Below are 25,317 nucleotides of genomic sequence, written 5' to 3' on the forward strand. Positions count from 1 at the left end.
GGGTTCGGATCCCAGTCGAAGCATGGGATTTTTAATCCAGATATCGACTCCAAACCCTGTGAGTGAGTGCTCCGCAAGGCTCAATGGGTAGGTGTAAACCACTTGCACCGACCAGTGATCCATAACTGGTTCAACAAAGGCCATGGTTTGTGCTATCCTGCCTGTGGGAAGCGCAAATAAAAGATCCCTTGCTGCCTGTCGTAAAAGAGTAGCCTATGTGGCGACAGCGGGTTTCCTCTAAAAAAAAACCAGTGTCAGAATGACCATATGTTTGACGTCCAATAGCCGATGATAAGATAAAAATCAATGTGCTCTAGTGGCGTCGTTAAATAAAAACAAACTTTACTTTTAGTGTTTAAAAATTAGGATCTGTTACTTTAAGCCTGCCGGTTCATTGGCATACATTTCATATACAAATCAATATCATTTAGCAAGTGGTGCATATAAGGAGGATGGACAATTAAATATGTTGAGTACGTAGGCATAATGAAGGAAGGAAGAACATGTTTTATTTAACGACGCACTCAACACATTTTATTTACGTGGGCTACTCTTTTCGATTAGCAGCAAGGGATCTTTTATATGCACCATCCCACAGGACAGGATAGTATATACCACGTCCTTTGTTATACTAGTTGTGGAGCACTGGTTGGAACGAAAAATAGCCCACCGTCGGGAATCGATCCTAGACCGATCGCGCATCAGGCGAGCGCTGTACCACTGAGCTACGTCCTCCCCCCCTCCTCCCCCCACCGGTAGGCATAATAAGACTAATAGTACAAAACACGCCCTAGTGTTTATAAACTGTCCTGAGATCGATCCCCGTCGGTGGGTTCATGGGGCTATTTTTCGCTCCATCCAGTGCACCACGACTGGTATATCAAAGGCCATGGTATGTGCTATCCTGTCTGTGGGATGGTGCATAATATAGAAGATCCCTTGCTACTAACGGAAAAATGTAGCGGGTTTCCTCTCTATATGTCGAAATTACCAAATGATTGACATCCAATAGCCGATGATCAATACATCAATGTGCTCTAGTTGTGTCGGTACACAAAACAAACCTTAACCGTAGTGGTGTTTATAAACTGTCTGTCACTGTAAAACGACGACATAATATTAACGATTACACGTGCGATTAAGATATGACCAAAACTGTGTTTACAGCACACACACACACACACACACACACACACACACACACACACACACACACACACACACGGAATAAAATAAAGTTTGTTTTATTTAACGACGCCACTAGAGCACATTGATATTTTTATCTTATAATCGGCTATTGGACGTCAAACACAGAATACGCCCGCTACCATGACAGCCAAATGCCTGGTGTCTTTGTTCAAGTGTTCTTAACAACAATACATGGATTGTGAAATGTCTTAAACAGCATGCAGTGGAGACTGCGCACTGAATACACACACACAACGAGGCACTTAATATTCTGGAGTAGAGTAATCAAAACAAAATTGAAGAAAGCTTCATACATCTTCAACAGTTTTTTTCCCCGATAACGATAACACGGCGATAACGATAACACGGCAACGGAAGGAAAACAAGAATTAAAAACAGAAAGAAGGAAAGAAAATCAAAACGGTTATATAAAAATGAACGGGCGTGTACACATTCGGCAGCGCGATAAGATTGTCCGGCTGTATTTGGAATCGGTCCAGGAACGTTTTGTGTTTTTGGCCATGGTTTTAAAGATAATACGGCACCATTCCTGAAAAAAAGCTATAATTCATCTAAGTTATAAACATCACTCAAATAGCTCCTTAAGTTTACTGTCGATAAACCATTCCAAATCATGCGCCAAAATACTTCATAAAAACTGCGCCAAATTTGAATTTGTTTGACTTCCGAAAGAAGTTTGTTTTCAGGGCCGTAGCTAGGGGGCCAACTGAGTAGTTAATAGTCTAAAACTCCTTAAACAGTTAAGAAGAGAATTTTCTTTAAGTTTCTTTAATGCTTTCCGGATTCCGCTAGCTACGGCCCTGGTTTTGCTTAACGACACCACTGGAACACATTGATTAATTAATCATCGGCTATTGGATGTCAAACATTTGGTAATTCTGACTCGTAGTCATCAGAGGAAACCCGCTACATTTTTTCCTAATGCAGCAAGGGATCTTTAATATGCACTTTCCCACAGACAGGAAATCACATACCACGGCCTTTGTCCAGTTGTGGTGCACTCGCTGGAACGAGACCCCCCCCCCCCCCCCCCCCCCACACACCTCAATTCAGCCGAAAGATGCAAAAACCACAAAAGAACGTCGTGGGTACCGATCTACAAGGTTTATTAATGCTTTGGCAAGGGCTAAAACACGGACTTCTCGAATGTTTTATTTTTTTTACCAACTGAATGATAAATTTTAAAAGTGTGATAACTAGGTACCGCTACTCTATTGGAAAGGCCATCATGCATTTTTGTTTTGTCCTAGGGTGCACTAAAACAATTATAACAGTTATGTTTGGTGCCCTCAATTTGTCGTCTGGCTCATGGACTATTAATCCTACAGGACATTCAAAATTCAATAGCACCTCTACCGACCCTTGCACTTGCCAAGCGTGGACGGTCTCTCCTTCCACCCCCCCCCCCCCCAATCTCTTTCCTGCCCTGAATGAAGAAGCCGACGTAAGTCGAAATCTGTGTCCACGACAGGCGTGCACTACAACAGGTTGCTCTGAATGTGCACGTTAAGCCTTATGATCTGACCTGACCTAACTTCTAAACAATACGTCACTTCCAAACACGTGCTTTTCGGGAGAGAATACAAAAAGTATTTTCGTCCATTCATTCATTTCAACTTATTTTCGTGCATATATCCGATTAGGGTTCACACACGCTGTCCTGGAGACTCACACGTTAGCTATCTAGGCTTTCTGTCCAGAACAGTGGGTTAGTGGTCAATCTAATTAAAATTAGCTCCACTGGTTAATTACTATTACCTATGGATCTAACAGAACCCCTTTGGAGCTCATGTCCAGTTGACCTTTCATTCGACCAAACAAAACCTTACTTGCAAAATCATGCCAGTGATTTGAAAAGAATTCGAAAACATTCTCCCGAATAACGTTATAAAAGGCGAAATGTGATTGGTCGATATTTAAATCATTATTTATAGACGAAATGTCACCTGGACATGGGAGTCCACGCAATGCTGTTAGATATACTGGTAGACCAGTAGAGCTAATTTTAATCAGATTGGTTAGTGGTCAGTGAGTAGTGGTCTTGCCAAATGTTTGACATCCAATAGGCGATGATTAATAAATCAAAATGCTCTAGTAGTGTCGTTCAACAAAACAAAACAAACTTTAACTTTAACTCTCCCTGTCCCTGTCCTGGACAGACAGTCCCGATAAATAAGGTGTGTCAAGGACAGCGTGCTTGGACCTTAATTGGATAAAAACACACAAAATTAAAAAAAAACCCACGAAAAGAATAAAAATGAAATAAAACATGGCGGTTTCATTTTCTAATCACAGTTTTACACAGACGGCAGCTTAAAGCGCTTTTTTGAGATCACATCCTCTACCACGGAACACAAGGCACTAACCGACTAGTTCGCGAGGAAAAGTTATTCAGTACGCAATTAAAAGTCATCCTCCGCAAACGTAAATAGCGCGCGCGTATTAATTATTCCCATATTGTCAACTGCACATATACTGAAATTACAAACAAACATTATTACTACATCATAAATGTGCTACAGTCTGTTTTAAATAAAAAGCAATACAATTTATTCAAATAATTATCGTACGTAAGTTGAACACAGGCATTCGGCTATTATCGGCACGAAGGCGTTCGTGACAAAGAAGACAAAACGCATTTTCACATAATGTAAAACAAACTGCTATGCTTTTAAAGAGACAGACTCGAAGGTTGTTGGGTTTTTTTTTGTTTTTGTTTTTTAATACAGCGTATTTTTCACCATTAAAACCGTTTTTGGATAATTGAAAACATACAATACTTAGATTTTAATGTGCGGCTTTTTCATTCCCGTGCTTCCGACGTATTTTCAAAACGCACGTACCTCTGAGAAGTAAAGGTTATGGAGTCGAGTTCTAGTCTATTGTGAAAGGTATTTCCCCGTTTCAACCTCATAGACTCCTGTTTCTCTCTTTTGTTACTTTAAAGAAATGTGTTACAGGTTTGTAGATGAAGCAAACTTGTTTTTAATGGCGTATTAAGATGATAAAAACCAAATACAAAAAGCTACCATTGAAGATGCAGTCTCGGCCTTGTGTCTTATAAAACACAAACACCACTATAGTTTCATAACACATGTGTTTAGCATATATAAAAATACCACCTCCACCCCCACCTCCCGATCAATCCTGCAACCCTTCTCACGTAACATGAGCACTCTTGCACAAAAGGTGCATCGCACCAGTCTGTCTGTCTGTCTCTCTCTAACTGTCTGTCTGTCTCTCTGTCTCCCTCCCTTCTCTCTTTGTCTGTCTGTCTCCCTCTCTGTCTGTCTCTCTTCCCTATCCGTCTGTTTCTGTCTGTCTGTCTCTCTCTCTGTCTGTCTCTGTATGTCTGTCTGTCTGTCTGTCTGTCTGTCTCTCTCTGTCTCTGTCTCTCTCTCTCTCTCTCTCTCTCTCTCTCTCTCTCTCCTCTCTCTCTCTCTCTCTCTCTCTCTCTCTCTCTGTCTGTCTATCTGTCTTTCTCTCCAACTGCACTGCCCCAAGTGAAAAACTGACTAAATAGCCGTAGTTTAAAACTGTGTTGAGGTGTCGTAAAAATATTCTTTCCTTATTCTTAAAAAGTAAAATGAAATAGAAAACACCCCACAAAAACCTCCACAAAAACAAAACCAAACTAAAAACCACACAAAAACAAACAAACAAAGAAAAAAATAACAACCCCGAACCCCACAAAAAACCCCAATAACAACACAACTCCAACCTCCCCCAAAACCCCACCTCACACAGACACCCCCCTCCGACCCCCCAAAACCCCCCCAACAAAAAACAACAAAACAACAACAACAAACAAACAAAAAAACCCAACAACAAACAAACAAAAAACAAACACACAAGAACAATTTGCAGCTCTAGACGAGGTTGTCTCTTTAAACTCGACCGGCCTCGGTGGCGTCGTGTTTAGGCCATCGGTCAACAGGCTGGTAGGTACTGGGTTCGGATCCCAGTCGAGGCATGGGATTTTGAATCCAGATACCGACTTCAAACCCTGAGTGAGTGCTCCGCAAGGCTCAGTGGGTAGATGTAAACCACTTGCCCCGACCAGTGATCCATAACTGGTTTAACAAAGGCCATGGTTTGTACTATCCTATCTGTGGGAAGCGCAAAAAAGAGATCACTTGCTGCTAATCGAAAAGAGTAGCCCATAAAGTGGCGACAGCGGGTTTCCTCTCAAAATATGTGTGGTCCTTAACCATATGTCTGATCCCATATAACCGTAAATAAAATGTGTTGAGTGCGTCGTAAAATAAAATATTTCTTTCTTTAAACTCGACTGTCTCTGTTTCTGTATCTGTCTCTCTGTCTGTTTTCCTCCCCTCTCTATCTCTTTATCTGTCTCTCTATCCGTCTCTCTCTCTCTCTCTCTCTCTCTCTCTCTCTCTCTCTCTCTCTCTCTCTCTCTCTCTCTCTCTCTCTCTCTCTCTCTCTCTCTCTCTCTCTCTCTCTCTCTCTCTCTCTCTCTCTCTCTCTCTCTCTCTCTCTCTCTCTCTGTCTTTCTCTCCAACTTCACTGTCCCAAGTAGAGAACTGACTAAATAGCCGTAGTGTAAAAATGTATTGAGGTGTCGTAAAAATATTATTTCCTTTTTCTTAAAAAGTGAAAGGAAAAAGGAAAAACCCCACAAAACCAAAACCAAAATAAAAACCACACAGAAACACTCAAAAGCAAACAAATACAACGACCCCACCCTCCAAAACCCAATAACGCAACACAACCCCAACCCCTCCCCCCAAACAAACCCAATACCCCCCACACCCCCCCCCCCCCCCCCCCAAACAAAACCAACCACACCCCCAACAACCCCCCCCCCCCCCCCCCCCCCCCACCCAAATAACGAAGAAACCAACCCCCCCCCCCAAACATAAAAACCCCCCCCCATCCCCACCCCCCCCCCCCCCCCCCCCCCCCCGTCTCGGAAACGGTATCGTCCCATTTGGTCGAATTCCCAATTGGTCGAAAAATAAGTAAGCCTACTCGTCTGTTATATAACCACCACCTGATTACCTGTGTCTGTAATGAACATGGCCTCTTCGTGTTTATACCAGTTTTGATTATAGACAACAATGGTTTATTTACCAATGTACATAAACGGGCTGCCGTACCTAAACACATTTTCTCCAGTTTTTCATATAGTTTCTCCATGGCCTCTTGTGAATAAATATGAATATTTTAAAATGTTGAAAAATGTTTTGCTTTTTGTGAAATAAACATTTTTAGATGGAGACCTTTTTTAATTATTTACCAAAATTCACTACATTCAACACATGGATTATTTCCATATTTGTCATATTTGCATGCTTTATGTGTTAAGCGATATCTATACCATCTATACAATAAAAATCGGTTTCCAAACAACTGGAACAGTTCATTATAATGACTGAGGTAACAACATGCATGTCAGTAAGACCACTGAACCATATCTAGTGTTCGACAAATTGGGAATTCGACCAAATGGGAGTAATCCCTCGAACCCCCCCCCCCCCCCACCAAAAAAAAAAAAACCCCCAAAAAACAACAACAACAAAAAAACAACAACAAAAAAAACAACAACAACAAACAACAACAACAACAATTAGCAACTCTAGGCGAGGCTGTCTCTTTAAACTCGATTTTTTTTTTTTTTTTTTTTTTTTTTTTTTTTTTCCCCGCGTCGCAGAACTGGGAATCCATTGATTTCAAATTAGCGATAGGAAGAGTCGCAACAGGACTCCAAATTAGAGAATGTGTACATCACCTCATCTATTATCGTGCGGAGCAGATCACCGGGTACACGGCTTGTCACCGACAATCGAACAGTGCTGCCAACCTGGACAGTTTTTATTTCTTTTTTTTGCTAAATGAATTTAGCGTCAAATCATTGAAAATAAATATGTTTTCGTTTTGTTTCGCTTCTTTTTTTCTTTTTTTTTTAAAACTCTCTAATAGTTTTGTTTTCTCTTAAGGCGACGCCACACTATACCAGTGCCTGGCACGTGTATAGTCGATTGCATAGCAACAGATGATTCGGATAAAATCGTAGGGCCGAGGGGCGAGACGTAGCCCAGTGGTAAAGCGTTCGCTCGATGTGCGGTCGGTATTGGATCGTGTTTAAGCATTGTAAATGTATGTAGTTACACGCGTGTAAGACATAAACAGGTGTTTAAGCATTGTAAATGTATGTAGTTACACGCGTGTAAGACATAAACAGGTGTTTAAGCATTGTAAATGTATGTAGTTACACGCGTGTAAGACATAAACAGGTGTTTTAAGCATTGTAAATGTATGTAGTTACACGCGTGTAAGACATAAACAGATGTTTAAGCATTGTAAGATGTATGTAGTTACACGCGTGTAAGACATAAACAGGTATTATATGTAGTTACACGCGTGTAAGACATAAACAGGTGTTTAAACATTGTAAATGTCTGTAGTTACACGCGTGGAAGTGATAAACAGGTGTTTAAGCATTGTAAATGTCTGTTGTTACAAGTATGTAAGACATAAACAGGCGTTTAAGCATTGTAAATGTATATAGTTACATGTGTGTAAGACATAAACAGGTGTTTAAGCATTGTAAATGTATGTAGTTACACGCGTGTAAGACATAAACAGATGTTTAAGCATTGTAAGATGTATGTAGTTACACGCGTGTAAGACATAAACAGGTATTATATGTAGTTACACGCGTGTAAGACATAAACAGGTGTTTAAACATTGTAAATGTCTGTAGTTACACGCGTGGAAGTGATAAACAGGTGTTAAGCATTGTAAATGTCTCTAGTTACACGTATGTAAGACATAAACAGGCGTTTAAGCATTGTAAATGTATATAGTTACATGTGTGTAAGACATAAACAGGTGTTTAAGCATTGTAAAATGTATGTAGTTACACGCGTGTAAGACATAAACAGGTGTTTAAGCATTGTAAATGTATGTAGTTACATGTGTGTAAGACATTAACAGGTGTTTAAGCATTATAAAATGTATGTAGTTACAGGCGTGTAAGACATAAACAGGTGTTTAAGCATTATAAAATGTATGTAGTTACAGGCGTGTAAGACATAAACAGGTGTTTAAGCATTGTAAAATATATGTAGTTACAGGCGTGTAAGACATTGACAAGCTTCGTAAATTCGGCCCGTAATGTTTGTCTTGTCACAATCAGTTGTACCGGCCTCGGTGGCGTCGTGGCAGGCCATCGGTCTACAGGCTGGTAGGTACTGGGTTCGGATCCCAGTCGAGGCATGGGATTTTTAATGGAGATACCGACTCCAAACCCTAAGTGAGTGCTCCGGAAGGCTCAGTGGGTAGGTGTAAACCACTTGCACCGACCAGTGATCCATAACTGGTTCAACAAAGGCCAAGGTTTGTGCTATCCTGCCTGTGGGAAGCGCAACTAAAAGATCCCTTGCTGCTAATCGGAAGAGTAGCCCATGTAGTGGCGACAACGGGTTTCCTCTCAAAATCTGTGTGGTCCTTAACCATATATGTCTGACGCCATATAACCATAAATAAAATGTGTTGAGTGCGTCGTTAAATAAAAAAAATCTTTCTTTCTTTCAATCGGTTGTACAAGGCAGTCGCATCGTGTGAGGTCACCTTTATTAGACTTTTGGGGCTGCTGGTACTCTCGGCACTTTTCTTCTGGAATGGGAAGAATAATAGTAATATCAATGAATCAGAATTCATTGACAAAAAGTTTGTTTTGTTTAACGACACCACTAGAGCACATTGATTAATTAATCATAGGCTAGTGGATGTCAAACATTTGGTCATTTTGACGTCTAGCCTTAGAAAGGAAACCCGCCATTTTGTTTTTTTCATTAGTAGCAAGGGATTTTTTTTATATGCACCATCCCACAGGCAGGATAGCACACACCACGACATTTGATATACCAGTCGTGGCTGGAACGAGAAATAGCCCAAATGGGCTGGTATATCAAATACCGTGGCATGTGCTATCCTGTCTGTGGGATGGTGCCATGTTAAAAGAACCCTTGTTACTAATGGACAAATTTAACATTATATCCTAAATTGGAATCGCCAAATAATAATCTGTTGATATTTATATGATTGATCCTAAATAGGTCTGGCGTTCTGTATGTTAGACGGAGCAAATAATAACATATACCCTCCCCTTCCCCCCCCCCCCCCCCCCAAAAAAAAAAAGAAAAAAAAAAAAAAAAAAGAAAAAAAAAAAAGACAAGACAACCACAAGCAAAATGCAGATTTTCTACAATGAAACGTAACAAAATTTGTGGCCATCCATAAAGATTAATTAAGTAACCGTTTAAATCGAATAAATTCACGTATTTAGAAATTGTGTTTCCACTGCCCATAGTGTCACTCGTACAGTGTTTTCATTTCGTTTTTTGCTTATGGTCAATTAAGGTTCAGGCACGCTGTTCTGGACACAGAGGCGCAATTTCTCGTTTCGATGTGAAAATAATAAAATACTGAATTGATTGCAATTGCAAGCGCTCGACTCAGCTGTGCTGTGTAATAAAGTTCTGTTCTGTTCTGTTCTGTTCTGTTCCTTCTGAACACGTTTAATACAAAGTTTTTTTGTTTTTTTTCAAAGATACCACTTTACAGTTACAGGTATATGTATATGAAATGCTGGTGATAGTCCTCCACTCCCAATCCCTCAAAACAACAACAACAACAACAACAACAACAACCCACTCCTCTTAAAAAACCCAATAAGAACCCCACATCAATCACAATGAAAAAGAAAACCAAACAACAATTTAAAAAAGCCCCCAAAACTATTACCCCCCCCCCCCAAACCAACAACAATCTAAACCTCCCAAATAGCCAACCCCCGTAAACCCCACCCCAATGCCCCCAAGAACAACAACAAATCAAACAAAACCAAACATAAAAAAACAAAACAGCTAAAGAAAGTTTGTTTGTTTTGTTTAACAACACCACTAGAGCACATTGATTAATTAATCATAGGCTACTGAATGTCAAACATTTGTTAATTCTGACTCGTAGTCAACAGAGGAAACCCGCAACATTTTTTCTAATGCAGCAAGGGATCTTTTATACGCACTTCCCACAGACAGGATAGCACATACCACGGCCTTTAATTGGCTGGAACGAGAAATAGAAACAGCCAAACAAGTAAGAACAATAACTTCGTGCATAATAGGGTGGGACGTAGCCCAATGGTAAAGCGTTCGCTTGATGCGCGGTCGGTTTAGGATTGATCCCCGTCGGTGACCCCATTGGGCTATTTCTCGTTTCAACCAGTGCTTAACAACTGGTGTAACAAAGGTCGTTGTATGTACTATCCTGTCTGTGGGGTGGTGCATATAAAAATCCCTTGCTGCTAATCGAAAAAAGTAGCCCATGAAGTGGCGACAGCGGATTTCCTCTCTATATATCTGTGTGGTCCGTAGTGATATGTTTGACGCCATATAACCGTAAATGAAATGTGTTGAGTGCGTCGTTAAATAAAACATTTCCTTCCTTCGTGCATAGTAATTGGTAGACAGGCCTCGGTGGCGTCGTGGTTAGACCGTCGGTTTACAGGCGGGTAGGTACTGGGTTCGGATACCAGTAAAGGCATGTGATTTTTAATCCAGATACCGACTCTAAACCCTGAGTGAGTGCTCCGCAAGGCTCAATGGTTAGGTGTAAACCACTTGCACCGACCAGTGATCCATAATTGGTTCAACAAAGGCCATGGTTTGTGCTATCCTGCCTGTGGGAAGCGCAAATAAAAAGATCCCTTGCTGCCTGTCGTAAAAGAGTAGCCTATGTGGCGACAGCGGGTTTCCTCTAAAGAAACAGTGTCAGAATGACCATGTGTTTGACGTCCAATAGCCGATGATAAGACAAAAAAATTAATGTGCTCTAGTGCCGTCGTTAAATAAAACAAACTTTACTTTTGTTTAGTAATTGGTCAAATTTTTTCTATAAAACAAATCATTGAAACGTTCGAAGATAACCGGGCTGAGTTCAGCCAGACCAAGCAAAGAAAAACGTCCGCCCGACAAGTTTATGCGGTTCACTGTAAACCGAATGGCCACGTCGGGAACCAATGAAATACGTCGCGAACGTCAGTGAAACATTTGTTGGTTGAACGTGGAGCTGCTAGCCTACGTCACAAAACGCTGCCGATTTCTTGTGTAAATACGGATGTTATAAAGTTAAAGTTTATTTTGTTTAACGACACCACGAGAACACATTGGTATATATATTTTTTAATTAATCATCGGCTATTGGATGTCAAACATATGGTAATTTTGACACAGTCGTAGAAAGGAAACCCGCTACAGTTTTCAACTAGTAGCAAGGGATCTTCATATGCACCATCACCATCCCAGTTGTGGTGCACTGGCAGGAACGAGGAATAGCCTAATGGGTCCACCGACGGGGATCGATCCAAGACCGACCGCGCATCAGGCGGGCGCTTTACTACTGGACTACGCTCCACACTTACGGATGTTACAGTAGGATGTAAAGTTTGAAATATCTTTGTGTTATGTTCAGGTCGAAAAAAAAAAAAAGACATGTTTTATTTAACGACGCACTCAACACATGTTATTTACGGTTATATGGCGTCAGACATATGGTTAAGGACCACACAGATATTGAGAGAGGAAACCCGCTGTCGCCACTTCATGGGCTACACTTTCCGATTAGCAGCAAGGGATCTTTTATATGCAACATCCCACAGACAGGGTAGTACATACCACGGACTTTGATATACCAGTCGTGGTGCACTGGCTGGAACGAGAAATAGCCCAATGGGCCCACCGACGGGGATCGAACCCACACCGACCGCGCATCGAGCGAACGCTGTACGTCTAGGCTACATCCCGCCCTTATATTCAGGTCGAATTTAAAAAATGCTACATGGCGTTTTTACTCCAGGCCTATTGTCGTACAAATGAACATCAGAAAATCGAAGCACATTTTGTTTACAACTGCCTGGGGAGATATTGTACAACTTGTTTATCACTTCCCGGGGCGTGTCTGTTTGCATGTTACGGCAGCACTCTGAAACCAAGCTATCGTTATGGAATCAATAACACTATTGTGAACGAACAGACGATCAAACGTCGTGCAAACACTATGCACTTTTATTCTCAAAAGAGAAATGGTCAGTGCAGATTTCTATCGATAATCATAACGTCCTTGTCTTTTGTCAGAGAAAACCATTAGCGTACCACAAGTTTGTATAGTTAAAGTTAAGTTATTAGCTTTTGGGTGTGTTCAGATTTATTTATTTAATGCTAGGTTAAGACTACCACCTGCCAGCATATAGTTGGTCAACTTTCTGCTGTCACGACTTCTACGACTGTCCAGTTCCCAGTCTGAGCGCTCTTACAACTCGATTCTCGTCGTATTGTGCTCGGATCAAACTTTCAACTGCCAGCATAAAGTTGGCCAACTTTCTGCTCTCACGACTTCTACGACTGTCCATTTGCTAGTCTGAGTGCTCCCGTCGTAAGTCGGGAGTTGGGGACATTACGCAACCGTCGAGTTGGCGAACTTTCTGCAGGCAGTTGGTAGTCTGAGCCTAGTATTACACTTCACTATTTTAGAACATTTTAAAATTCGGACAGTTATTACCTAGCTTGGAATAACTTGAGGATGGAAGAAGAAGAAGAAGAAGAAGAAGAAGAAGAAGAAGTTTTATTTGTTTAACGAGTTTAGTCATAGTTATAGTGTAGTGTAGTGTAGTGCAATGTAGTGTAGTGTAGTGTAGTGTAGTGTAGTGTAGTGTAGTGTAGTGTAGTTTTGTTATAGTGTAGTGTAATGTAGTGTAATGTAGTGTAGTGTAGTTATAGTTATAGTGTTGTGTGGTGTAGTGTAGTGTAGTGTAGTGTGTGTTATAATGTAGTGTAATGTAGTGTAGTTATAGATATAGTCGTAATGTAGTGTAGTGTTGTTATAGTGTTGTGTAGTGTAATGTAATGTAGTTATAGTTATAGTGTAGTGTAGTGTAATGTAGTGTTGTTATAGTGTAGTGTAGTGTAATGTAATGTAGTTATAGTTATAGTGTAGTGTAGTGTAGTGTAGTGTAGTGTAGTGTAGTATAATGTAGTGTAGTGTAGTGTAGTGTAGTGTAGTGTAGTGCAGTGTAGTGTAGTATAGTATAGTGTAGCAGCTTTAACGACACCACTAAAGCACATTAATTATCGGCTACTGGATGTCAAACATTTGGTCATTTTGACACGCATTCTTAGAAAGGAAACCTTCTACACATTTACATGAGTAACAAGTGATCTTTTATATGCACCACAGCAGAGACAAGATAGCACGTACCATGGCCTTTGATATACCAGTCGTGGTGCTCTGGCTGGAACGAAAAATAACCCAATGAGTCCACTGACGAGGATCGATCCTGGACTGACCGCGCATCAGGCGGGTGCTTTAGCACTGAACTACCTACTGCCCTTTGAAGCTGTATATAACAGAAAAAAACATCTATGTTAAGATGAACTATTAAATCACGCACTGAACCACCCGCGGTCATGTTTCTTTTCTTTCTTTTCTTTCTTTAATATATATTTTTTTCTTCGAATAATAGACTGGCAGGTATAATCATGTCTTCAACAGGAACTTATTTAGAAGGAGAGTTGGCGTTCAATATTTTATAAACACTACCGTAAATCCTCGAATTGTAGCCTAGACTTTTTTCTTTTCTTTTTTTTTGCTACGTTCTGAGACCCAACCTCTATTCAAGGCAAGTTTCTATTTTCTTTTTTTCATGCAGAGTTTTCTAAAATACCGGTATTTTCTTTAAAGTCACATACCCTAGTTTCAACTCGTAAAAAATGGACACTAGGTTTGTTTAATCTACAAACCTGCAACACATTTGGGTAAAGTTACAACAGAGTGAAACAAAAGTCTGTGACGTTGAAACAGTGAAATACCCTCAACAATAGACTAGAGCACGTCTTCATAACGGTTACTTCTCAGACACACGTGCGGTTTTAAAAATATGAAAAATGTATTTTCTAATATTAAAAACATCAGGATGACCAGAAACACTTTGAATATACGTGATTTGGTAATCTAAACAATAAAATCTAAGTAAAGTATGATTTTAGTTATCAAGAAACGGGTTTAGTAATGAAAAATACTTAGTGTTTAAAAACTAGGGTATGTCGCTTTAAAGAATAACAAAGATGATTGCTTATCTCACATTCTTTCGTTTGTAGAGTGCGTGGTATTGAAGAATAAGATTATCATATGAACAAACTTTTATTAACAAAAACAAAACAAAAAACAACAACAACAAACAAACAAAACAAACAAACAAAAAACATAAGCTTTTCTCATCGTGGAAAAGTGACGATTATTATCGGTCATTGACCTGCCAAATCTAGAACAGCAGAAGCGGACCTCCATTTCCCCCAAGACGCTCTGAGACCCGGCCTCTAATCGAGGCAACCGGCCTCAGTGGCGTAGTGATTAGGCCATCGGTCTACAGGATGGTAGGTACTGGGTTCGGATCCCAGTCGAGGCATGGGATTTTTAATCCAGATACCGACTCCAAACCCTGAGTGAGTGCTCCGCAAGGCTCAATGGGTAGGTGTAAACCACTTGCACCGACCAGTGATCCATAACTGGTTCAACAAAAAGCCATGGTTCGTACTATCCTGCCTGTGGGAAGCGCAAATAAAAGATCCCTTGCTGCTAATCGGAAAGAGTAGCCCATGTAGTGGCGACAGCGGGTTTCCTCTCAAAATCTGTGTGGTTCTTAACCATATATCTGACGCCATATAACCGTAAATAAAATGTGTTGAGTGTGTCGTTAAATAAAACATTTTTCTTTCTAATCGAGGCAGGCATGTATTCAAGCATTTACGGTATTCTATTAAAACGCACAAAGCGATCTTTTATATGACAAACAGAACAGCACATCAAACGTAGGTCTCCACGAGTACTCGAGTACTCGGGCACGGGCCGAATCTAGCAAGACTCGAGTCCGTTCACAGGACTCGAGTACCCGTGCTTCCGACGCCATATAACCGTAAATAAAATGTGTTGAGTGCGTCGTTAAATAAAAAATGTCCTTCCTTTTCCTTCCGAGTACCTGTGCAAGTAAGTGCACTCTCATTTAATTTTAAAAGATTTTTACGCCATTTTGCTATATACTTGCCGCCGGTTACATTATAAGGCTTATGAGACATGAAGGGAAAACAAAAGTTGGATGTGTGGAAGGAAATGTTTTATTTAATGACGCACTCAACATATTTTATTTACAGTTATATGGCGTCAGTGGATGTGTGGAATGCAATTACAATGGTATGATTTGGCATCAATGTTCAGCGCTGGAATTAAGATGCATAATGCTATTTTACTTTATTCCTTAGTCTCATTATCATCTAGTGTAAGTATCGGGTACTCGGGTCCGGGTCGAGTTTGACCCTCAAGTAGGCCTACTCGAGTCCAATATTTTGGACTCGTGGAGGCCCAAATACCACGGCTTTTGATGTGAACTTATGTGTAGATTTGAATGTTTTTTTGTTTTTTTTTAACGACAGCTCAGCAAGCGCGGATCCGGATGTGTGTGTGTGTGTTGTTTTTTTTTTTTGGGGGGGGGAGGGGTAGACAGGATAGGGGGAGAGAGGAGAGGGGAGAGAGGGTCTGAAACCCCCCTCCCTGCTCACGAAAAGATGGAGATTTTTTCCCACATATTTGAAGTACATTCACCGCTACAATACACAACTTCCGTTTAGACACGTAGACCCCCCATCCCCACCCCGGTGCAAAAACTCATGGATCCAGGACGCCTGTTCACCACACTTTAAAGCTATAGCTATCTGGTGTTTAACATTTTATTTTGGCACATAGTCGAGAAAAAAAAGAATTGGTTTTTTTTTTTTTTTTTTTTTTTTTTTTTTAGAGCAAATTGATTTATTAATCATCTTCTATTGGATGTCAAATATTAGGTAATTCTCACATATAATGTTAGAGAGGAAACCCTTTAAAAAAAATTTCATTAGAGGCAAGAGGTCTTCTGTATACATAATCAATCAGGCAGGACAGCACATTCCACGATCTTTGATATGCTAGTTGTGGTGCACTGGCTGGAACGAAAATTAGCCCAATGGGCACGGTCGAGAAAGAAATGGTATCTAAAACAAAATAAAGTTTACTTTTTAACATGTAACAAAAAAACAAAACCATCCCCCCGTCTACCAAGTGCTTAACGTTAGCGCTATACCACTAGCTACATCCCGTCTCCGAGTGTGTGTGTGTGTGTGTGTGTGTGTGTGTGTGTGTGTGTGTGTGTGTGTGTGTGTGTGTGAAAAAAAAAAATAACAATAATAATAATTAGGAGATAACCATATGGAGTTTTTAGATTTGCGGGTGTTACTGTCTGTTTGATCCTGCAAATGTCATGTTTTTACCTCAGGCTAACTGACCGAAGGTGTTAGCCTGAGGTCAAAAATGAAACATTTGCGGGCATCAAATAAACAATAACACACGCAAATCTAAAGACTCCTTTTGGTTATGTCAACTGTAAACTGAATCGTTTTTCTAAAGAACTAACTGTATATTTGGCATTTCTTGAGAAAAAAAATACCTGGCTATAATCTAACTGTAGACCCTTGAATCATCAACTTCGCCTGTTCCAATTGCTAATGACGTCACTTTCTAATGACGTCACTTTCTAATGACGTCATTAGCTTTCCGGATGTTATTTTCATTTGATCCCAGAAAAAGAATATAATTAACCAATCACAATACAGAACACACTCCAGTCAGTTTACAATAATAAAAAAAAAATAATAATAAAAAATAAAAAAATAAAAAAATCACTAAAGAAATACTGCTTCCTAAAAACAAATCCTGAAAGTAAACTATTCTTGACATTCAGTATTTTTTGGTATGCGGTTTTTTTTTTTTTTTTTTATATTCCTATTAGCCCTCCCAGAATAGTATTCTTTAATTGCGGTGCGCTTATAGACAAAAATATTTCCGATGTACTAATATCCGAATCGCAATGGGAATGATAACTTCGTTAAAGACGCAAAATCCAGTTTAAAAACAGCTGCCGCATTAACATAACAGAACTAAGATGGGTTAATTCCTTCAAGTTGTAATAGAATCCGAAAATGTATTTATAATATCACTTAATACGCCCGGAAATCCTCGGAATCAAGCTATTTAAAAAATCGAATTCTAGAAAAATAGGTCATATGCAAATACCGATTATAAAAACAAAAAACAAACAACCACGCGTTTTCTGAGTGATATATGTGTCCAAGGATCAAGGAAGTAAATGTTTTATTTAACGACGCGCTCAACACATTTTATTTACGGTTATATGGAAAGAAATGTTTTATTTAACGACGCACTCAACACATTTTATTTACGGTTCTATGGCGTCATACATATGTTTCAGGACCACACAGATATTGAAAGAGGAAACCCGCTGTCGCCACTTCATGGGCTACTCTTTTCGAATAGCAGCAAGGGATCTTTTATATGCACCATCCAACAGACAGGATAGTGCATACCGCGGCCTTTGTTACACCAGTTGTGGAGCACTGGCTGGAACAAGAAATAGTCCAATGGATCCACCGACGAGGATCGATCCTAGACCGACAGCGCACCAAGCGAACGCTTTACCACTGGGCTACGCACCTCTCCGTCTAAGGATCAAAGTCTCTCTGTTTTCTCGTCATAACCGGTCACCTATGACTGGTATATCAGAGAGCGTGGTATGTACTGTCTTGCTGCTAATGGGACAGAATGTAACGGGTTCCCTATGAAGACTATATGTCAGAATTAATGGATCAAGTGTTCTAGTGGTGACATCCAACACCCGTAAAAGGAAACAAATTTTAACTTTAAAGATACATTCCTGAGTTTGCTGCAATTTTTAAAGATGTTATCGACTAACAGAGACTTTTTGACTACTGTAATTACATATCAAATATATTTTTCTGCATAAAATATCAGTGGCTGTATATTAAACGTGTTTCTGATCGTTCTAATAATTGTAATAGATTAAATTTTATTTTATTTCCTAAAATACTTTTTTTTCATACGTACGAAATTATTTGAAGACAAAATCCAGTTTGGGCTTCTTACAAACATTAAGACGACCAGAAACACATGGCATATACAGAAACTGGTATTCTGAACAAGAAAATATATTTAATATGTAAGTTTAATCGTAGAAGTATTTTATTAGTCGGAAACATCTTACAATGCAGCAAACTCAGGAATGTCCCTTTAAAGCGACAAAACCTGGTTTTTTAAACAGTACGGATTTTTTATATTTTGTTTTACTATTAGAGCCATTTTTGACAACTGAAATCATACTTTACTTGGATTGCATTGTTTATATTATCGATTTCCGTACATCCGAAGTGTTTCTGGTCATCCTGGTGTTATTAATACCACAAAAATTTATTTTTAAAAATAGTTTTAAAAACGCACGTGCGTCTGAGCAATAATAGTTATGTAGTAGAGTTTTAGTCTATTTTTAAGGGTATTTCACCGTATCAACGTCACGTACTTTATACACGGAGACCGACAGCGCACCAAGCGAACGCTTTACCACTGGGCTACGCACCTCTCCGTCTAAGGATCAAAGTCTCTCTGTTTTCTCGTCATAACCGGTCACCTATGACTGGTATATCAGAGAGCGTGGTATGTACTGTCTTGCTGCTAATGGGACAGAATGTAACGGGTTCCCTATGAAGACTATATGTCAGAATTAATGGATCAAGTGTTCTAGTGGTGACATCCAACACCCGTAAAAGGAAACAAATTTTAACTTTAAAGATACATTCCTGAGTTTGCTGCAATTTTTAAAGATGTTATCGACTAACAGAGACTTTTTGACTACTGTAATTACATATCAAATATATTTTTCTGCATAAAATATCAGTGGCTGTATATTAAACGTGTTTCTGATCGTTCTAATAATTGTAATAGATTAAATTTTATTTTATTTCCTAAAATACTTTTTTTTCATACGTACGAAATTATTTGAAGACAAAATCCAGTTTGGGCTTCTTACAAACATTAAGACGACCAGAAACACATGGCATATACAGAAACTGGTATTCTGAACAAGAAAATATATTTAATATGTAAGTTTAATCGTAGAAGTATTTTATTAGTCGGAAACATCTTACAATGCAGCAAACTCAGGAATGTCCCTTTAAAGCGACAAAACCTGGTTTTTTAAACAGTACGGATTTTTTATATTTTGTTTTACTATTAGAGCCATTTTTGACAACTGAAATCATACTTTACTTGGATTGCATTGTTTATATTATCGATTTCCGTACATCCGAAGTGTTTCTGGTCATCCTGGTGTTATTAATACCACAAAAATTTATTTTTAAAAATAGTTTTAAAAACGCACGTGCGTCTGAGCAATAATAGTTATGTAGTAGAGTTTTAGTCTATTTTTAAGGGTATTTCACCGTATCAACGTCACGTACTTTATACACGGAGACCGACAGCGCACCAAGCGAACGCTTTACCACTGGGCTACGCACCTCTCCGTCTAAGGATCAAAGTCTCTCTGTTTTCTCGTCATAACCGGTCACCTATGACTGGTATATCAGAGAGCGTGGTATGTACTGTCTTGCTGCTAATGGGACAGAATGTAACGGGTTCCCTATGAAGACTATATGTCAGAATTAATGGATCAAGTGTTCTAGTGGTGACATCCAACACCCGTAAAAGGAAACAAATTTTAACTTTAAAGATACATTCCTGAGTTTGCTGCAATTTTTAAAGATGTTATCGACTAACAGAGACTTTTTGACTACTGTAATTACATATCAAATATATTTTTCTGCATAAAATATCAGTGGCTGTATATTAAACGTGTTTCTGATCGTTCTAATAATTGTAATAGATTAAATTTTATTTTATTTCCTAAAATACTTTTTTTCATACGTACGAAATTATTTGAAGACAAAATCCAGTTTGGGCTTCTTACAAACATTAAGACGACCAGAAACACATGGCATATACAGAAACTGGTATTCTGAACAAGAAAATATATTTAATATGTAAGTTTAATCGTAGAAGTATTTTATTAGTCGGAAACATCTTACAATGCAGCAAACTCAGGAATGTCCCTTTAAAGCGACAAAACCTGGTTTTTTAAACAGTACGGATTTTTTATATTTTGTTTTACTATTAGAGCCATTTTTGACAACTGAAATCATACTTTACTTGGATTGCATTGTTTATATTATCGATTTCCGTACATCCGAAGTGTTTCTGGTCATCCTGGTGTTATTAATACCACAAAAATTTATTTTTAAAAATAGTTTTAAAAACGCACGTGCGTCTGAGCAATAATAGTTATGTAGTAGAGTTTTAGTCTATTTTTAAGGGTATTTCACCGTATCAACGTCACGTACTCTTGTTTTGCTCTATTATAATTTTATGTGTTAAATTAACTTAGTGTTCATTTTCACGGGCTGAAACTAGGGTCTATGCCTTCTTAAGACAAAAGGGCATGCCACTTATCTCACCAATGGCGGGCGTGGCCACATTTAATTCGATATTTTAAAGTTTCTTTTAAAAGGACATACCCTAGTTTTTAAACGCTAACGCATATTTAAGACTATTATAACCGTTTTTGATAACTTATATCATACTTTACTTAGATTTTATGGTTTAGATTATCAATATCCGTACAAAGTGTTTTTGGTTATCCTGGTGTTTTAATATCACAAAATGCATTTATCGTATTTTTAAAAACGCACGTGCGTCTGAGAAGTAACAGTTATAGAGTCGAGTTTTAGTCTATTTTTACAGGATATTTCACCATTTGAAAGTCACAGACTCATGTTTCACTCAATTGTAACTTTATCCAAATGTGTTACAGGTGTGTAGATTAAATGAACTGATTAATTTCCCAGGGTTGAAACTAGGGTATGTCCCTTTAAAGGTGCTCTTCGACCTTTGACCTGATGAGTGCACTTCGTCCTTTGACCTAGTGAGTGCACTTCGACCTTTGACCTATTGTGAGATGTTATTTGATGTACTTCTACCTTTTGTCACCATGACCAGACAAGACGAAACTGGGGTTAAGTTTAAATGGTTTAATTATACACCCTTTCAGATGTGTATGCAGATGATAGTGCAGGGGTGGGTCTAAAACAGTGGAAAGCGAATTTTTAAGGGTCAGGGGTGAAGGTGGGGTGGGGTGTGTGTGAGGGCGGACGTCGGTTCATTCTCCCCAAAAAAACATATTAAACAAAAAAAATTCCCTTTGATCAGGGGCCTTCGACCCCCACCCCCTCCCCCATACCCCTTTCAGACGCGCCTGTCTTCCCTTTAGCTTCTCGTTCGCAATCTTTTCGAATTTTATTTAACACGGAATATTAAACTCGAATCAGCGCATCTAGTGACAAATACCTCGACACAGCATATAATCTTTCGGATTTCCGTATTTAATTATTTCCGGAGTTCAGTCGGCGAATTCTCCCGAAGGATAATTTTAAACCTCAGCCGGGACAGGCTGAAGTATCATTAAGATGCCCGGAATAGCGAATCAGCGTAATGAGTCGATATCTGGCGCTACGCAAATGTCTATAAAAGGAAAACAAATTGGGCACGTTTGACAAGATGGGGAATTAAAGAAGATTAAAAACATTTTTAAAAATTAAAAACAAAATTAAAAAAAAATATTTAAAAATAAATTTTAAAAAGATGGCTAGAGGCATTAATTAGTTTGTTTATACACGGAGAACACGCTGTATTTTTATTTATGCAACATCAAATTAAAAAATAAATAAAAATAACAACAAAAGATAATAACAAAAACAAACAAAATCCACTAAACAACAACAATAAAGAAACAATAATAATAAGAAAACAAAAGAAGAAAAAAACCCAAGAAAAAACAACCAAACCAAACCAAACAAAAATTACAAAAACAGAACCCCCCAAAACAACAACAACAAAACACAAAAAAACAAAAAAACAACAACAAACAAACAAAACAGAAAACAATACCAAACACAATCTACCCCCCCCCCCGTCCTCCCCCCAAACAAAACCAACCCAAACTAAAACAAAAACAAACACAACAACCAAAACTAAAACAGCAATCCTCCTCACATAAAAGAGAAAAAACCCCGACCCCCACCAATAAATAAAACAAACAAACAACAACAAAAAACCCCACACCTCCCCCCCAAAAAAAAACCCTCCAAGCAAACCAAACAAAAAGAAAATACAAATAAATAAATAAATAAATAAATAAAAACAAACAAAAAACTCTCATCAAACCAAAACAAAAACCAAAACACAAAACAAAAACAACAATTTGTACTCAGTTGATGCGCGGTCGGTCTAGGATCGATTGACATCAGTGGGTCCATTGGGCTATTTCTCGTTCTAGCCAATGCTCCACAACTGGTATAACAAAGGCCGTGGTATGTACTGTCCTATCTGTGTGATAGTGCATATAAAAGATCCCTTGCTGCTAATGGAAAATTATATCGGGTTTCCTCTCTAAGACTATATATATATATATATCAGAATTACCAAATGTTTAACATTCAATAGCCGATGCTTAACAAATACATAAATGTTCTCTAGTGGTGTCGTTAAACAAAACACACTTTTACTTCTTTGTATTCTTCATGTATTTTGGGTGGGATGTACTTCACTGACAGAAAGTTTGAGGTGCGACAGGTTGAAGGATCGATTACTCTAAAACGGCAGCGGGTTTCCTCTCTAATTATACGCGTAGTCCTTAACCGTATGCCCGACGCCATGGATAACCGTAATTATAATATACTGCATATAAAATATCCCGGGGCGGGATGTAGCCCAGTGGTAAAGCGCCCGCTTGATGCGCGGTCGGTCTGGGATCGATCCCTGTTGATGGACCGATTGAGCTATTTCTCGCCCCAGCCAATGCACCACAACTGGTATATCAAAGGCCGTGGTATGTGTTATCCTGTCTGTGGGATAGTGTATATAAAAGATCCTTTGCTGCTAATCGAAAAGAGTAGCCCATGAAGTGGCGATAGCGGGTTTCCTCTCTCAGTATATCTGTTGGTCCTTAACCATATGTCTGACGCCATATAACCGTAAATAAAATGTGCTGAGTGCGTCGTTAAATAAGACATTACTGTATATATAAAATATCCCTTGATGCTAATCTAAAAAGAGTAACCCATTGCGATTCGGCAGCGGGTTTCCTCTCTCATTATCTGTGTGGTCCTTGGCCATATGTCCGACGCCATAATACCGTAATTAAAATGTGTTGAATGCGTCGTTAAATAAAACATTTCCTTCCTTCCAAACTGTGGACACTGCGTATGCGACGAGACAAAGTTAATGCTACCGTGTACATTGTATATAGGCTGTAAATAGCACGACACCTACTCCCACTCCAATAACACACCCACCCAAATCCACCCTATCTAATCGGTACTTACCTAAGTCATTCTTTCACATTCCTCGTTCCCTTCTTTCCTTCTACCGACTAATATCCGTCCACACCGTGTCGAGCCCGGCGCATCTTATCTCCCGCCCGACTAGATTTACGATCCCGAGTCGCACTTTAAAATCGTTTGTAACAACTGCGAGTATAGAGCCGATCGAAGCCGAAAGCGCGGAGCATTCGTAGATAACATTAACGGATTCTTTAAATCTATTAGCGATGTTTTTTGTTTTTCTTTCAAGATACAATCACTCCGAGAGATGAGTGGAAACGAAAGAAAAACGGAATGTTTTGTTTTAAAAACATCTTGGCACATTAAATTTCTTCGTCGGCGATTAGATCTATTCGGTGTTTTTAACGTAATTAGGTACCGTAATTTATCTATTTTTAAAAGTGAACGATATATCGTAGAATTAAAAAAAAAAATTGTGTGTTTTTTTGGTGAATTTTTAAAAATTAAGTTCCGAGTTCTCACATTTCTTATCCAGACACGTTTGCAGAGGGAGGGGGTGGGTTCTTTTTAAACATTTCATTTTATGGGTGAGCATGACCCAACACCGCCTAGAATCTTCGCTCGCCGCAGTCTAGACCCCCCACCCCCTACTGAATGTTCTGCACAAGCGCTTGTTATCTTGCAACTAAACTATTTTTAACGCCCACTCCATTTTAAAATAACAATAAAATAATAATTAAAAAACAAAAATTGTTTATCTGCCAGTGTTAAACTACAATCAACAGGTACGTAGCATTTATCTCAGGCCCAGACCCGGGGGTGGGTGGGTGGGTGGTGGTGGGAGTGGCGTGGCGTGAACTAGGATTGCGCACACCTCCCTCGAACTTCAAATTACCACGCAAACCTTCTATTTAAAATGTTGTTTTGTTTAACGACACCACTAGAGCACATTGATTTATTAACCTTGCAGTAAGAGTACTCGGGCTAGATGACAGCAAACTAGTCACGGTCGTAGCTAGCGGGAGGGGGGGGGGGGGGGGGGGGGGGGGGGGGGGCAGTTGTCCCCCCCGAAAAAATCCGGAAAGCATTATAGAAACTTAAAGAACATTTTCTTCTTGACTGTTTAAGGAGTTTTAGACTATTATTTACTCAGTTGCCCCCCCCCCCCCCCCAAATTAAAAATTCTAGCTACGGTCCTGCTAGTGAATGTTCCTTTAAAACTCACGCAATACTCATACTAACTTCTGAACAATAATCAACGACGCGATCATATTTATAAATAATGTATAGATGTTAGTAGAAGACAAATCCCTCGGTGTTAAATTTGACGACATTTCAGATTTTCGCACCTAAGGACGCGCATGCGCGGAACAAAGGCATGCTGGGATTAAAAAGCTAAATCGGATCAAGAAGGTGAAATCAATAACTACTGTCGACTTATGGGCGTTTTACTTCACGCAATGTTCGGTGGATTTCATTTCAACTTATTTCAGTGCTTATATCCAATAAAGGTTCAAGCACGCTGTCCTGGACACACACCTCAGCTATCTGGGTTGTCTGTCCACGACAGTTGGTTAGTGATTAGTGGTTAATAGTTAATGAAAGAGAAGAGGGCGTAGTGGTCTTACACCTACTCAATGAGTGCTAAAACTCGCTCTGGGTGGGAGCCGGTACCGGGCTGCGAACCCAATACCTACCAGCCTTATGTCCGATGACTTAACACGACGCCACCGAGGCT

The 25,317-nt window shown here is 39.3% G+C and overlaps 1 protein-coding gene across 2 annotated transcripts in view; it reads right to left on the reverse strand.

The window, feature by feature from the left end:
- The window catches only part of LOC121385499 (sex peptide receptor-like), a 124,421-nt gene that overhangs the window by 16,295 nt on the left and 82,809 nt on the right, over window positions 1-25,317 (reverse strand). Inside the window, exon 1 of one of the 2 annotated variants that reach the window (XM_041516199.1) lies at window positions 23,622-23,709. The exons of the other annotated variant lie outside the window; for it this stretch is intronic. The gene's annotated coding sequence lies outside the window, so the exon portion shown is untranslated. Of the gene's footprint in view, window positions 1-23,621; window positions 23,710-25,317 lie in introns of those variants that run through there. 2 annotated transcript variants of the gene reach the window in all.

This window comes from Gigantopelta aegis, chromosome 11 (genome assembly GCF_016097555.1).
Source record: "Gigantopelta aegis isolate Gae_Host chromosome 11, Gae_host_genome, whole genome shotgun sequence".
Classification (NCBI taxonomy): Eukaryota; Metazoa; Mollusca; class Gastropoda; order Neomphalida; family Peltospiridae; genus Gigantopelta; species Gigantopelta aegis.